We start from the raw sequence: 13,599 nt of genomic DNA, 5'->3' as shown, positions 1-13,599 counted from the left end.
TGCGGTGTTTTCACAGAAAAATGCTTCACTGCGTGAATGTCTTTTGAATGCAAATCACTTGAGCACTTCTGCGCCCAGAGTCAACCGCGGTTCTGTGTTCTTTTCTCGCTTATCATTCTGGGTGATGATAACTCGGCCGTTGGTTTTAATGCTTTAATTTTCTTTTGACGTGAACGACATGTACTCTTTGCATAAGTTGATATTTTCCAAGACATATTTATGGATGTATCTTATTATCACATTGATATATACTCAATTGAGCTGAGGTTAGTAGTTCGCAGTGTAGATTGTATTTATTACGATCTTAATTGCGAACTAGAAATAAAGTGTAATTTGACGTAATGCAACAAGTCATTTCAGTTAATTCCGCAACATATCAGATTTAATATTCATTTGTTTATTAATTTCAAATTTCGTTAAATCATATCGGATAATTTTTGTGGCATATTTTCACTTAAATGTTTTTGAAGCACGTTACGAGAAGAATTGTGCGGTGTTGGAGTCGCCTAACCTTGTTTTCTTGTGATTTTATTTCATCATTTTCGAGCTACTTAGATCATCAGTGGGCGTATTTTGCTCACAATTCAACAAATTAACCAGTATTATTTGAATTAGTGTGATTGAGAGAGCGTGGTAAGTGAAGATTGATTGTTAATATTCCTCATTGCTGTGACGTAATAACACCGAAGAACAGAGAAACACTGATATGGCTTCTTCCTTAAAGTTTGACAACCATTTCAAGGAAACTTTTCTCAAATGAATAGAATATTTTGTCTGGGGATATTCCAGTTTTCCACTTAATTACAACGGGCGTTGAGGCGGGAAACATTTTCCCATTATTACCTCACGCGTTGCTTCCCTTTTCCCTCGGGAACAGGAAATGAAAGTGAAAATAGGGCGAAGACAATGCTGAAGGAACCAACCAATCTCTCCGTTTCTTACTTCCATTGATAACAAAATTTCATCATGTAAATGCGAAGAGATTCCAGTCAAAAAAATTAAAACCAAGAAATTTTTTTTGCTATTTTCAGATACAACTATCTGTCGCAGAACGCATTCGTCACTACTTTACGATGGGCATATCAATGTATGAACTCATGAAATATAGGAAAAAGTAATAGAATCATCATCATTATGCCTCGGCCATTAAGTGTAATTAATGTATATATTTTTGCATAAAAATTGAGACAATAATTGAAATTATGAACCGTTAAAGTGGTAATCGTTGTGACGGAAATCCACTTAGGTTATTTACATTTACAGATTAACAAATATCCAAGGGTATAATAATGTATTATTAGTAAACTAGCATTTGAACTTCCACCGTATTGGTATCAAGGTACTAAAATGAGGTTAATTAGTGATATGCACCAATTGATATTACACATTGATGCCCCATTTGTTGCTCCTTGATGTTGTGTAAATTATCGACATACGTGTATCTATCTCACTTTACATCATCACGTCGTTGAAATACAACATTGATGCCCCATTTGTTGCTCCTTGATGTTGTGTAAATTATCGACATACGTGTATCTATCTCACTTTACATCATCACGTCGTTGAAATACAGTTTGAATACTCCGTGGTCGTGGTAACTGCATTTGCCTTAAAAGCGTTCCATTTTGCACCAGTAGTGTTAATTTTTTTAGGTGGGTATTTTGCTCAAATCGGGTGATTGTGTATGTTTTAATTTTTCCAAAATGGGGAGCTTGTTATGTATTCGTTTTGTTGTAACAGCTCTCACACGTAACTAATCAATTGGTTCTTGAAAATCCAATCGCTAATACGAATCTAATTCGCGTCCAGTTGCTCTGAATTGTGGGAGTGCGGTTATAAAGACTTCTATGCTGTCTTATTTGTTTTTGGTCCGTAACCCCGACTGTGCCACGAAAAACTTAGTGGGATTTAGGGGTCAGGGAAGTGGGATTCAGGGGTCGGACATCATCACTCCGATTGCTGCAAGTTTTAATCTAACGGGTTTTGGGCATTTATTCTGATACGCTACTACTGTTATAGTCTATTATCCAAACGGTTAATCTGTGAATCCCTAATATGGATACCTAGGGAACCGTAATTTTACGTTGGTTAGGAAATGTGTCCTGTAATTAAGCAGCGTGATTGTTCTTAAAAGAATGTGTATTTTAAATAATTGATTGTCGGAAGAGGCATTGATTGATAGGTCAGATTTATAATATTATCATTTAAGAGATTGTTGAGATTGAAAAACTTGATGAAATGGTTTCATATTTTGAATTCACCTGGAAAAGTAATTTAATTAATTACCATTAGGTGTGAAAATTCGGCTATGGAAATGTTGTTCGACGTAGCCAATATGTTTTCGTTCAAAAGTCAAGTACAATTGCACCCTTATAGTATTGTTTTGGTATTTACCTCGTGACTACTAATAATTGCGTACGGGTCCAAAGCTGTTGCTAGTATAAAATTAGCAATGCAATAATAACTTTCCTTGTGGAAATTCATGGAAGGTCCCTAGCAACGGCGGTGACGAAGTTTTCAAAGTGAGGTTTGCTATATGCTAAATATAAAGGAAAAAATCTCGTACATTTTTCCTGCCAAGAAACATTCATTTTTAAATTTAGTTGCGTCGGTTGTCCGTTTTGTTTCGATGGAATTATTATATGGCCCGTGTGGGAGATAATCATCACTACTAGGCCATTCATTATTTGACAATAAGGATGACAACTGGTCCCTCATTTTCCGAGGAGAGTGAGATAGTTTTGGAAACTTCTCATCATTCAGTGGCCAGAAATTAAGTTTGCCCGAAGTGTAAACTTCCTCATTCTAAGAATACGCACATCCTGAGTTGTGACTGTCTTCCAAATCAACGATTCCTCTTCGGTTCGCGTGTTTATGGGCAGCTCAGGGTGGTAGGAAGTCGGATTGATTCCTTGATGCTGTAAAATTGGTGAGCATGATAGGTTGGAAAGAACACAATGACATTCGGTGAGTAATCTTTTGAGTCTCTGATACACGCGTAGGCCTTATGGTTCTATTGCTTTTCCGTAGTTTGTTTAGCGTGAAAGGAATAGGCTCCAGCTGGTCTCATGCAGCGTACGAGTGGCATGCTAAATCATGGCGTTGGCAGTTCAGTGAAGAGGCTGTACAGAGGACTGTTACACGCGGCTGTGTAAGCACGAGGCCTTTATTGCGATTGTCATCTGCTCCGTCTCTCATCTCTGGGAGTGTAATTGACGAAATACGGTGCGGTCCGCGGGTTGATGAGGAGAGGGCGGACTGTCAGGCGGCGGCCCTCCTCTGCCTCCCCTTCTCGATCCCCCTTTCCCTCAATGCCAACCCTCCAGCCGTATGGCACTCGTACTGAAACGCTGTGCACACCACCAAGGCCTCGAGGCCAGTTTTCACTCTGTATATTGATTTCCGCACCGAGAGAGCGGCTCTCGGCGGACCAAATAAAAGACGGACGCGGACCCTCAGTCAGTCGTGTCGTGTGTCCGTGTGTTTGCGTGTGTGTGTGTGCTTGCGTGTGGCGATGCAAGTGCACGGAAGTTTCGCTCTCCGGAAGGTGGGGGAAATACGGTGTGGGCGAGAGTAATTTGGGACCGGCCCTCTCCCTCCGGACAGCCACAGTCATCGATCACCAATCGAGACTAGATCCCTGCCATACTTTCTTGCACACATGAACCCGATGGTTTCCCCTGGGGAACCATGCGATATCCCGTTTTCGGTCGGATTTTTCTCCCATCTGCATCACCGTGGTTTTGTATATATGAATGAATCTGAGCTTGTCAATCTTGTACTGCCTGCGGTTTTGTGAGGGTCTCGGTTTAGCGGTCTGTTCCGTCAGGATACTCAATTCTTTTCTGGTTTTTTTAAAAAAGAGAAATACTCTCCAGACGCTGTATTCACTTGATGTTATTAGGGAGTTAGGAGATAGCCGAACGATACAAAAACTAATGCTATGATTTTTTTTATAAGAATATGCTGTCCTGTATCAGAAAGTATCTCATTATAAATTTGAGTTTTTATCTCATTGGAAACTATATTGGTAGAAAGTCTATAGGAAGCTGATGTAACATCTGGTGAGCAATGCGGTAGTGTGATAGGACAAGGGCCATGGAACAGCCGTGAATAAGTCTCTCGGGGTCCTAATTTACATTTACCACTTTCCACATTTTCAAGTTCCCATACCACAGAAAATGATAATTGCAATGGGTGGTAGCCGTATTATCTCGCGATCTACACAATATTTGAGACGCATGTAATGGGTGGTAGTTTGAATTAACTTTAAAAAAGACCCAAGTCAAATGTTGAACTAAAAGAGATGGTAAGAGATGGTGTTGCATAAAACATCGATTGACCTGAGTTACGCAACTCGGAAAATGTGGAGTGATTAAGAGTGACCCTTCTTTTCAATCTTTCATGAATCACGATCTCTAGTTTGTCTAAAAGTAATTTGGCTTCAGTAGACGGTATGAAGGATAATACAGTGAAAAGGTAAAGAGGAGATGTTGCTTTGCATTGGCCACTTCGCTGTACCGAATTTTCAATGTGCAACTGGTGTTCTGGATGAGTTCGATCAGGTATGAGATTGTAGATGTAATTGGTAGAGGATAAATAGATTTGTGAAATAATGGTACGGGAAGGAAGTACTTGAAAGTTGTTGAGAAAACTAGGGTGGGAGGCCCCGATGCGGAAGGAGCAAGCAAGACACACCTTTAGAAAGGTATATGACTCTCGAGTTCCCACTCACATCCTTTCAATCGTTAAATCGTTCGAACCAATACGATGTTCGCGGATAAAATGAGGAAGTGAAATGGACATCGACTTTCATTTGCTTATTGCTCTGTCGTAAAAAATTGCTACAGCAAAGTCATGGTCAAGCACTTTGACGATTATAGTCGTAAACTTTGCTGTGGAGTTTGGATGAGATAAAGATGCATATAATGTCACCACCAATGCCGTAATGAACTGTGATTAACCTCTTTTCTTCGGTAATTATTCCGTGCCAGGAAAGCCGTTGGTAACTTTCAATTAGTATCGTGCTACAATTGATTAACGAGAATATCCGCTCTGTCATTAATATTACACTTCCAAGGTAATAAATACTTTGAACTTCGTTGACATTGAAAGTTAACCATGCTAGTGAAAGAATGGTTCGGGGCGATTCGGAATTTTGTCTTCGTATCCCAGGGAGTGGAATGCGTAGCCAGTGAAGTGCATTTTAGATTTGCCTGAATGTATTAAAAGCCGAATAGATTAAAAGAACTCTAAGTACTTAATAATTCTTCACTAAGTTTGCCTGAATTTCTGTAACCTCAGCTAAAGATATTGGACAGAAACGTTGCCTGGGTCGTGCTAGGTATACTTTAATATGGAATTATTATGTATTTTGAGTTCTTTAAATCTTGATGCTGTTCCTCGAAGTCACGCTAAAAACCACTTCCTATACAAAACGAACTCCTGCAGGCATGTTGTGGATTGACTGAAATCGTAGCTTCTGTCAGAGAAACATTATTTCTATTTGATGCATCGTGTCATTTAAATTGGTTGTTTGTAACGAGATCAGGTGAAGTATCCTTTGCTCTGTTACCAGCGACAAACTTTTGTTCTTTTCTTCGTGTTTCATATTTTATAGCCCGAGAGCACATTATGCGTGTATTGTCGAGGGAGTTTATTTGCACATGCATTCTCATCCTTGATGGGGACGTGGTAGCCCTGTGGGTATAGCGTTGAACTACTAACCGGAGGACCCGTGTTCGATTCCTGGGGACGTCTCTAGGCATTCTCAGCTTAGTCAAGCCTGAGTAATTTTTCGAGTACGAGATCTTTCTGGAAACCGAAGCACGCCCAGGGAGAGGGACTGCCCCCCTGCCGTGATGTGTGGTCGAATTGAGCCTGACGGCGTATGAAGCACGCAGTTGGGCTCAGTTTTAGGTGAGTTCCACCCTCGCCGGTTAAACCAACCTTAGGATGGATTACTGTAGTTCTTATCCTCCTAGAAGGGTGCATGAAGGTCCAGACAACTTCTATTATGGCATACTATTCTTACGTACGCTTCAAATTCCGTGCTCGACGCCTGAAATCGATGTTCTCTTTTTAGAACCAATTGGTGGGGTGTTCAAATTCTGGAGTTTATGATGATGTCGACATTTATCTTCACGTAAATGGCAGCAGTGACATCGGCAAAATCAAATTCATGAAAATCTTTTGACCTCCCTACCAAAAGTAAATTTTTAAACCTAAATTTTTTTTAAACTTATAGTTTATCCTAAATTTGTTTAAAATTGTTCTCATGACAGTTGTAGTTTACTTAACGTTTGTACAGTATTCAACTAATTTCAAAATCAAGTTTTCAAAATTTCAATTGTGATAAAAATCAAAGCGACGCACTGACAAGTTTGTGCAGCGTTTGTGAATGATGACCAAACTCGGTCACGGTTTCGTGCGATTACAGCGAATTCTTTGCACTCCACCAATGCTTCTCAAAAGCGTTTGGTGGTGCATCTTAACCGATTTGCACTCACCAAAGCACACACACACAGGGAGCCCCTTTCCCTTTCTTCCGTCATGTGAACCTGACGCTCGATCGTCTAGCGGAGCGGACGCGCGACAGAAGGTGGCGAGTGGAGGGCCAGCGCATATCGATGGGTGGGTGGATAGACGGGGGGAAGTCGGTTTGTAAGGGGAGGGCCGGGTGGGGAGGAAGGCGCAAGTGAGTGTGGGAGTTCCTGCCTTCGGGTCCTCTGGCTTCAGGTAGTCACGGTCGCTTGGACGTGCGCCCGTGCGAACGGAACGTGAACACACATTGTCATAGGTTGCATTATGCATGACGTAGGAAGTCTCACGTCTTTGAGAACTGCTATTAGTATGCTTATGATCCTGCTGACGGACCCGTCCTTCGGCTGCTTTCTCCCTCTCTTCTCCGAAAATCATGAAAGCTTTTGTAGGCTGCGTTCCGTCTGAGAATGTTGTCCAAGATTCCTTTTGAATTATTTTGCTTTATCTCGTTACATTTTCATCTGAAAAGGAGCTTCTTAAATACTGCCGTTGTGATAAAAGACAACTATTGGACTGCCTAAGGATGGGCATGCCAGATAGTTTTTCCTGTTAATATTATTGTGGATTTTTCGGGAGTAAGAGAATGAATAGGGATTCTTAAATAAATCAACTTTAGTGAGGTAGATACTTAAGTGGGCTATTATCTAATTTTTACATGGGATGCATGAAAATGATCGTAGCGGTAGATATGATGAGCGATTCCTTCTTGAGCACTGACTTCTCCCACCGGAAGCAGCCTCATTTCTTCCGAAGTTAGTATTTAATCTTTGGTTCCGTTTCTAATAATGGCCCCTTTTGAGCTGCAAACTAGCTCTCGCTAAACATGGCGAAATTTTCATATCGGTGTGAAATTGGGTTCTCGCATTTTTTCCGACAATTAGCAAGGGTACGTAAGTGTGCCATTTTTACCCATACCTTACATTATGGCGTGGAAACGGTCCGCCTGGGACGAGGTTTTCCCACATTGGTCCTTCTCGTGCTGGGAGCTGAGATGGCGTGAGAAAACATGCAGTGTTTGTTACACTTTCCACTTTTATAATTTTTTCCACTTTTCTATTTTCCCCATGAGATCTATAATTACCTTTTGTTGTAGAATGCTCAAGTTTTCTTTGGAGTTGTTGCATTTCATCAGTAAACAATTTCCATGTTGCTCGCAGTTTTGCGAGTTGCCCTTAATTGAGTTCTTGCCGTCCGCCAATTCGAATCCTATTTTCCATCAATTTTCGTGGAGGAACGGGGTACGGACTAAATTATGGTTGTGAATCTTTTAACATGCATCGATTCTTTTTCCGTTCCGATATATATCGCCGTTTCAGTATTGCCCTTTACAGCCCCTGCATAATGCATTCGTCCGTAGTTCGGGATAAGGCGCGTATTTAGAGGTTATTGTTTTTACCACACCCTGTATTTCTCCTGAGCGCATTTCCAACGTACTAACACACTCCTTATAAAGAGCCTTATTCGTTTCCTTAGGATGTGGTAAACTTTCCCTTTTGCCTTATATTTGTCCCATCTGAAGGTGGAGTGGAGAAGTCATCGGCTTTGTCATTAAAGGCCTATTATTTTCTGCCGTTAGCCAGATCTTCGCCTTACAATATCTATTATGCCGTTCCATATGAATGTTCATGTTTTGTTTAGAGTCGGAGGTGTATGATAAAGGGCATATCGTGGTTACAGTTGGGTTTTATGCGCGTCTTACCTTTCATATACATAATTTTCCCTTAATTTTAGTCGAACTCGGGTGAAATTTCTCAGTCTGAATCATGTTATTCTTCACGCAATCGTCCGTACCGTCCATACGCCGTATTATGTGCCCACCAACCCCAATCGTCTGCACTGGCACCTGGAGTGGTTGAATTTTTTCGCTTCGCATTACCCTTCGGTTTTAGTCCTCTCAACGGTTATTCTCTCCAGTCCGGACTTTTTATCACACCATCACCGGGACATCGCCGAGTCAGGCTTTCCCCATTTGTTCAACTCCCCTTTCTGACGGGCTCATGCCCTTAAGCAGTGCTGAGATCCTTTCATCCAAGGAGCAACTTCTCGATGGGTAAAAAATGCCGACTGATAATACTTTTTCATTGCTCCTGTTTTTCTGCGCCAAAGGTGCGTGTGTTCAGTTTTTCCTCTACCTTCCCCGTAGCATATTTCGCACCCCTCCGTTCTCTGCAGCCCTCTCCCTGCCGTTTCCTCACTTCATTCCCACCAGCATTCCGCCTTTTTCCCCCACCCATGACTGCGTATTGTCTCGGGATCCATTAGAAGTGATAATCACTTGTAAGGCAAGTGATATTGCTTTTTATGTCTCACTTTTACCCGGGTGATTCTGTTTTCACGTTGTCTCGTTTCCTTTTCCGCCGTCGTATCGTCTAGATAAGCGGGGTGGACGAATGTAAGTTCGAAAGAGAATTAAAGAAAGAGTTCCCCCTATGCATATTGTATGTCACGCTAGATTCACAAGTTGCTAAGTTGCTTTGGGCGGGTATTTTTGCTTAGAAGCATGTATGTGTGAACTTCTTTCCTTATAGGTGGCCTTACTGTCCTTTTTTTAAAATGTGATTGCTCTTTTTTATCAATGCGAGGCATATTCGAAAAGGAAGGGATGTTTGGTCATAAAAAATATATGTCAAAAAAAGTTTTTATTGACAGTTTTAATTTCCTACCAACTTACTTCACTTTTCTGCACAATCTCCGTTCATTTGTTAGCAATTTTCGTAACGCTACACCAGGTCTGTGAATCCTTCAACGAAGAGGTTCACCGTCTGAGAATTGAGCCAACTGACAACGCGGTCAGAGTTCCTCGTCGCCTTCAAACCCTTGTTTGCCAAGCCACTGTTTTAAGTGCAAGAAGAGGAAATATTTGCCAGGTGTGAGGTAAAGTCCTCTTAGTCGTGTCAATATCGGTCGAAAAACACGCGTCTACTCAACGTTCTTTGGCCTTTGTGTTAGTCGGTAAGCATTGTCGATACCCACCTTGCACACAATTTGCGATATCCGAACTTTCCGTAACAATCGTGTAAATAGTGGTACGTCCAGCGAGAGGAAATTTATCAGCCAGATAGTCAATTGTCGATCAGATCGCAGTTGTTGGTCCACTTGTTGAACAATTTCATCGGTCTGGATACTTACTGGGCCTGTCATTCAGCTCTTCATCATGCATATTTGTGTGGTCATTTTTGAAATCTCAGCGCCATTTTCCAGCCATTCCTTCAGTTATTACTGTTGGTCCATAAACTATTCTCAACTCTCGATAAATTTCACTAACTGATGAACCTTTTGCACAGAAATTTCGGATCACAGCACGCAGTTTGCAACTGGCGGGAGCAACAATTTTTGCGGGCATTGTTATCTGTAATCACCGACAGGCAAACGACTACTGAATCAAAACAATAACTCCAGTGGCTTTGGAAACAATTTGTACGAGGTCTATCCAACAAATACGCAAACTTGTGCAATCTGGCGACAATGACACGGACTATAGCCCCACCCACTAGCGGCGCTAGTTGTCTGAGACCCAATGAGCCGTCTGTCTTTGGCGTATCGTCGAGCTGTGCGTATGGTGCCAGTTATGTTAGTTTCTATTGTCCTTCTGCTGTAGTTCTGTTGTTTTTACTGTTTGTCGGAAATGGAAATTGACAAAATCACGGAGCAACGAATCAACATCAAGTTTTTGGTGAAGTTCGGTGAAAGTTACCAAGAAATCACTGAACTGTTGATTGCTGTTGACAGTGATAATGCCGTGAAGAAAACATCCGTTTTCTAATGGATCAAGAAAAAGCCGATGGAAAATCAAAGTCATACTCTTGGTTTTCTCTGATGTCGAAGGTGTTGTTTATCACGAATTTTTTCATGGCGGACAAGCGGTAACTGCTGATTTTTACCTCTCAAGCGTTTGAGAGATGGCGCGCGTCGTGTGCGACCAAATTTGACTCAAGGCGATGGATGGATCCTTCACCATGACAATGAACCTGCACATTCAGCATTGATTGTTCGCCAGTTTCTGGCAAAAAATTCAATCACCATCCTTGATCATCCTCCTTATTCGCCAGATATCGCCCCTGCGGCTTTTTCCTATTCCCAAAATGCAAACATGTGATGAGGGGGCATCACTGGGAAGATGTGGACGCAATAAAGCAAGAAATGACGAGAAAACTATAAATACTAACTGTCGAGGGCTTCCAGGGGTGCTTTGAACAGTGGAAAAGAAGATGGATAAGTGCATAGCAACGAATGGAGAGTACTTTGAAGGGGACAAAATCGATGTGCACTAAATTTTGCAAAATGAAGTTTTTATGGCCTCAGTTCACGTATTTATTGGACATACCTCGTGTGGGTACAAATTTGCTCTGGCCCGCCAGTATTTAAATATAAGAAAATGCCCCTTCCTTTTCGAATATGCCTCGTAGTTAGTAGTAGTAGTAATATTGGTGAAGAATCGAGTGCTTTCCAGACTTGAACTCCTGGTGAACTCTTTTTGTGATTTCCTCCGGGTTGCCAAATGCAGTACTGCCGAAATTGGCTCGGTGGGAATCCTGAGAAGAGTTAACCATGAGTTTAGAATATTGTTATCGCCTTTCCCAGACAAGTTGCGTCCACAATTCTTTCGAGGTGACTTGTTGCTATTTTTTTTTTACTATAATAAAATATTAGTAATTTATATGTCAGGCTCGGTTATTATTTATTGGCTTTCTATCATTTGATGTTAAAGAACATCAACTGTTTAAGTCATTTTAAAACTTAAATATTAGAAAGTAAATATTTTGAAAGTAACTTCTTAAGGTGTCTGATGTTGTCTTCACTCACGGAACATCTCCAGAATTAAATTAACGCAATTGATTTCTGACTGGACGTGAACGTTATTACATTTTTATTCCCGTTTGCGACTTTATTAACAAGACTTTGATTCCACTTTTCACCATATGTGTTCATTTCCATAGTTCTGTGAAGCCACTCCCTGGTCGCTAAGCCGATATTATTGCATTTGTATCTGGGAGTGTGCATGTTCCAGATCACGGCTTCGATCCGGTCTGCTGTCCCAAGCGATCGGCGCAGGTTGCTTGCGAAACGGATTCTTTTTTTGGAGACAGATGCCAAAGTTTTGTTTCTCAGCATGTCCATTGATTAAGGGAGTTGAAAATGGAGAAGGAAACAGAGGCTTCGTTCTTTGGCCATGCTGCCTGAAAAGGGGGGATGAGGGAAGCCTCGCAAAAGCAAGGGGTCGACGCCTTGTCTTATCTCTACGCACCACCTGTCTCCCTCTCACGTGTCCACTCTCCACTTAACGAGCGACCCTCGCTGCATCAAGGAGAAGTACGAGGTACTGTCAATTCCACATTCTCTTAACTCCATCTCATCCCCCTTTTCCGCCACCATTCCCTTCGGTCCATGTTTTCCCATACCACTCACTTCAGTAATGAACTGGGTCGCGATTATGTGCGAGTCGGAAGCGAGTGCGTTTGTGGGAAGAGGCAAGGAAAGAGGTCTGCTTTCGCTAGGGGGATGAGTGAGAGAGTCTCTTCTCTCGATTCCACCAAGGGCTTCCAGCCGTATCACGTTCGCGTGCGCATTATTATCACGATGTCCCGGAGAACCTTTTTTTTTGTCTTTATATTTTCTTCCGGCGCAGAGACTTGTGAATGTTAGCTCGGTATCGGTGTTTCCGGTGCATTAGGGTTGGTGGAGCGTTGAAATTTAAATGGGTGTGTGGTATGGTAAATTTCGGTGTCTATGTTTTGAAACGCGTGAGAAGTACTTTCTGAGAAATGTTTTTGTGTTATTCGCCAAGTGAGGAACTTGGGTACAGTTATACTCCATGAATGTCTCAAACATAATTTTCCCATTTCTCCTCAAGGAGAAAGTGTGGGCTGAAGTATATTTGGAAGTATGTTTATGCGGAATAATGTGTGGTGAAGAGACGATGAAGTTGTTTAAAGGCTAAGGTTTCTACCTTTCAGATAGGCAAAGTACTGCATTTAAAGTGTTTTTCGCACTCTCTAGGGCATGGGAGCACGATGAATAATCCTGCCCTTAAGTGAGAGCTGTTTTGGCAATCTGGCTCTTGAAATTAGGCGACCATAAATCTGATGCCTTTTTATCCGGAGATTGATCTTGCAAATGTAGACTAATCATTACTTATATCATTGAATCAAGATCTTATTTTGCGGGTTCACGAGACTGCCTCGTTGGAGGATTATTCTATTCCTGTGTTCTCGTATCTTCTAGATTTCAATTAAGACTTCCCCTGGCTGTAATTCTGTTAAAAGACCCGCTTTCTCGACTTTTCACTGAGATTTGGCCAGAAAAGTTTCTCTGTCCTCTATTTTTGTTAGGTTTCATTGTCAGTGGTTTCTTTAAAGAGATTCATTTTTGTATTCGTGCGTGTTTCCGAAATACCGGATAAATTCTCAAGGATTGGTAAAATAAAAGGCTATATTTCGTAATCTTACTGCCTTTTTTATTTTTGGTTCCTTGATTGCTGTTCACATTGATCATTTCAGTTACGGAAAACAAGGAGAATAAGAAGGGCTGAGTGACCAAATAGTATTATGGCTTTCGGGTCTTATATGATGTCGTAACATTGCCTATTCGCTGTATCTGGCGTTTGTTAAACTGCTTGGAATATTAATGTTGACAGTTTACTCTACATTTCTCTTTAATTCATAATATGTCAGCATTTATGGCGGGAAAAAGTTGCGTAAATATTTCATCTCGTGTATTTAATGGCATTCGTCATCATTGTTTAAAAAGTTGTAAATCCTATTACAGTTTTTTTGTATATTATTTATGTAAACACTGTGTAGTTGAGTTTACATATATCTTGTTGTGTTGTCTTTGATAATACTTAGCGTAACTCAATAAGTTATAGCTGGATGAACTGTTTTCATTTAAACATTTTTTGCTTAATTTCAAACTATTTACCAAACTTGGTTATGGCCATTAGACTTTCTTCATCATATAAATGATATAGTTTATTTAGTTTAGTTATGCTTCGCGAGGCGTAATCTTCTAGATTTCATGTATTAACGTTTTATTCATCATATCATTCGCCTGGTTCCG

The sequence above is a fragment of the Hetaerina americana genome, unplaced genomic scaffold, assembly GCF_022747635.1.
Source record: "Hetaerina americana unplaced genomic scaffold, ioHetAmer1.1.p SCAF_3, whole genome shotgun sequence".
NCBI classification, from domain to species: Eukaryota; Metazoa; Arthropoda; class Insecta; order Odonata; family Calopterygidae; genus Hetaerina; species Hetaerina americana.
Note: the sequence above shows the minus strand (reverse complement) of the source record.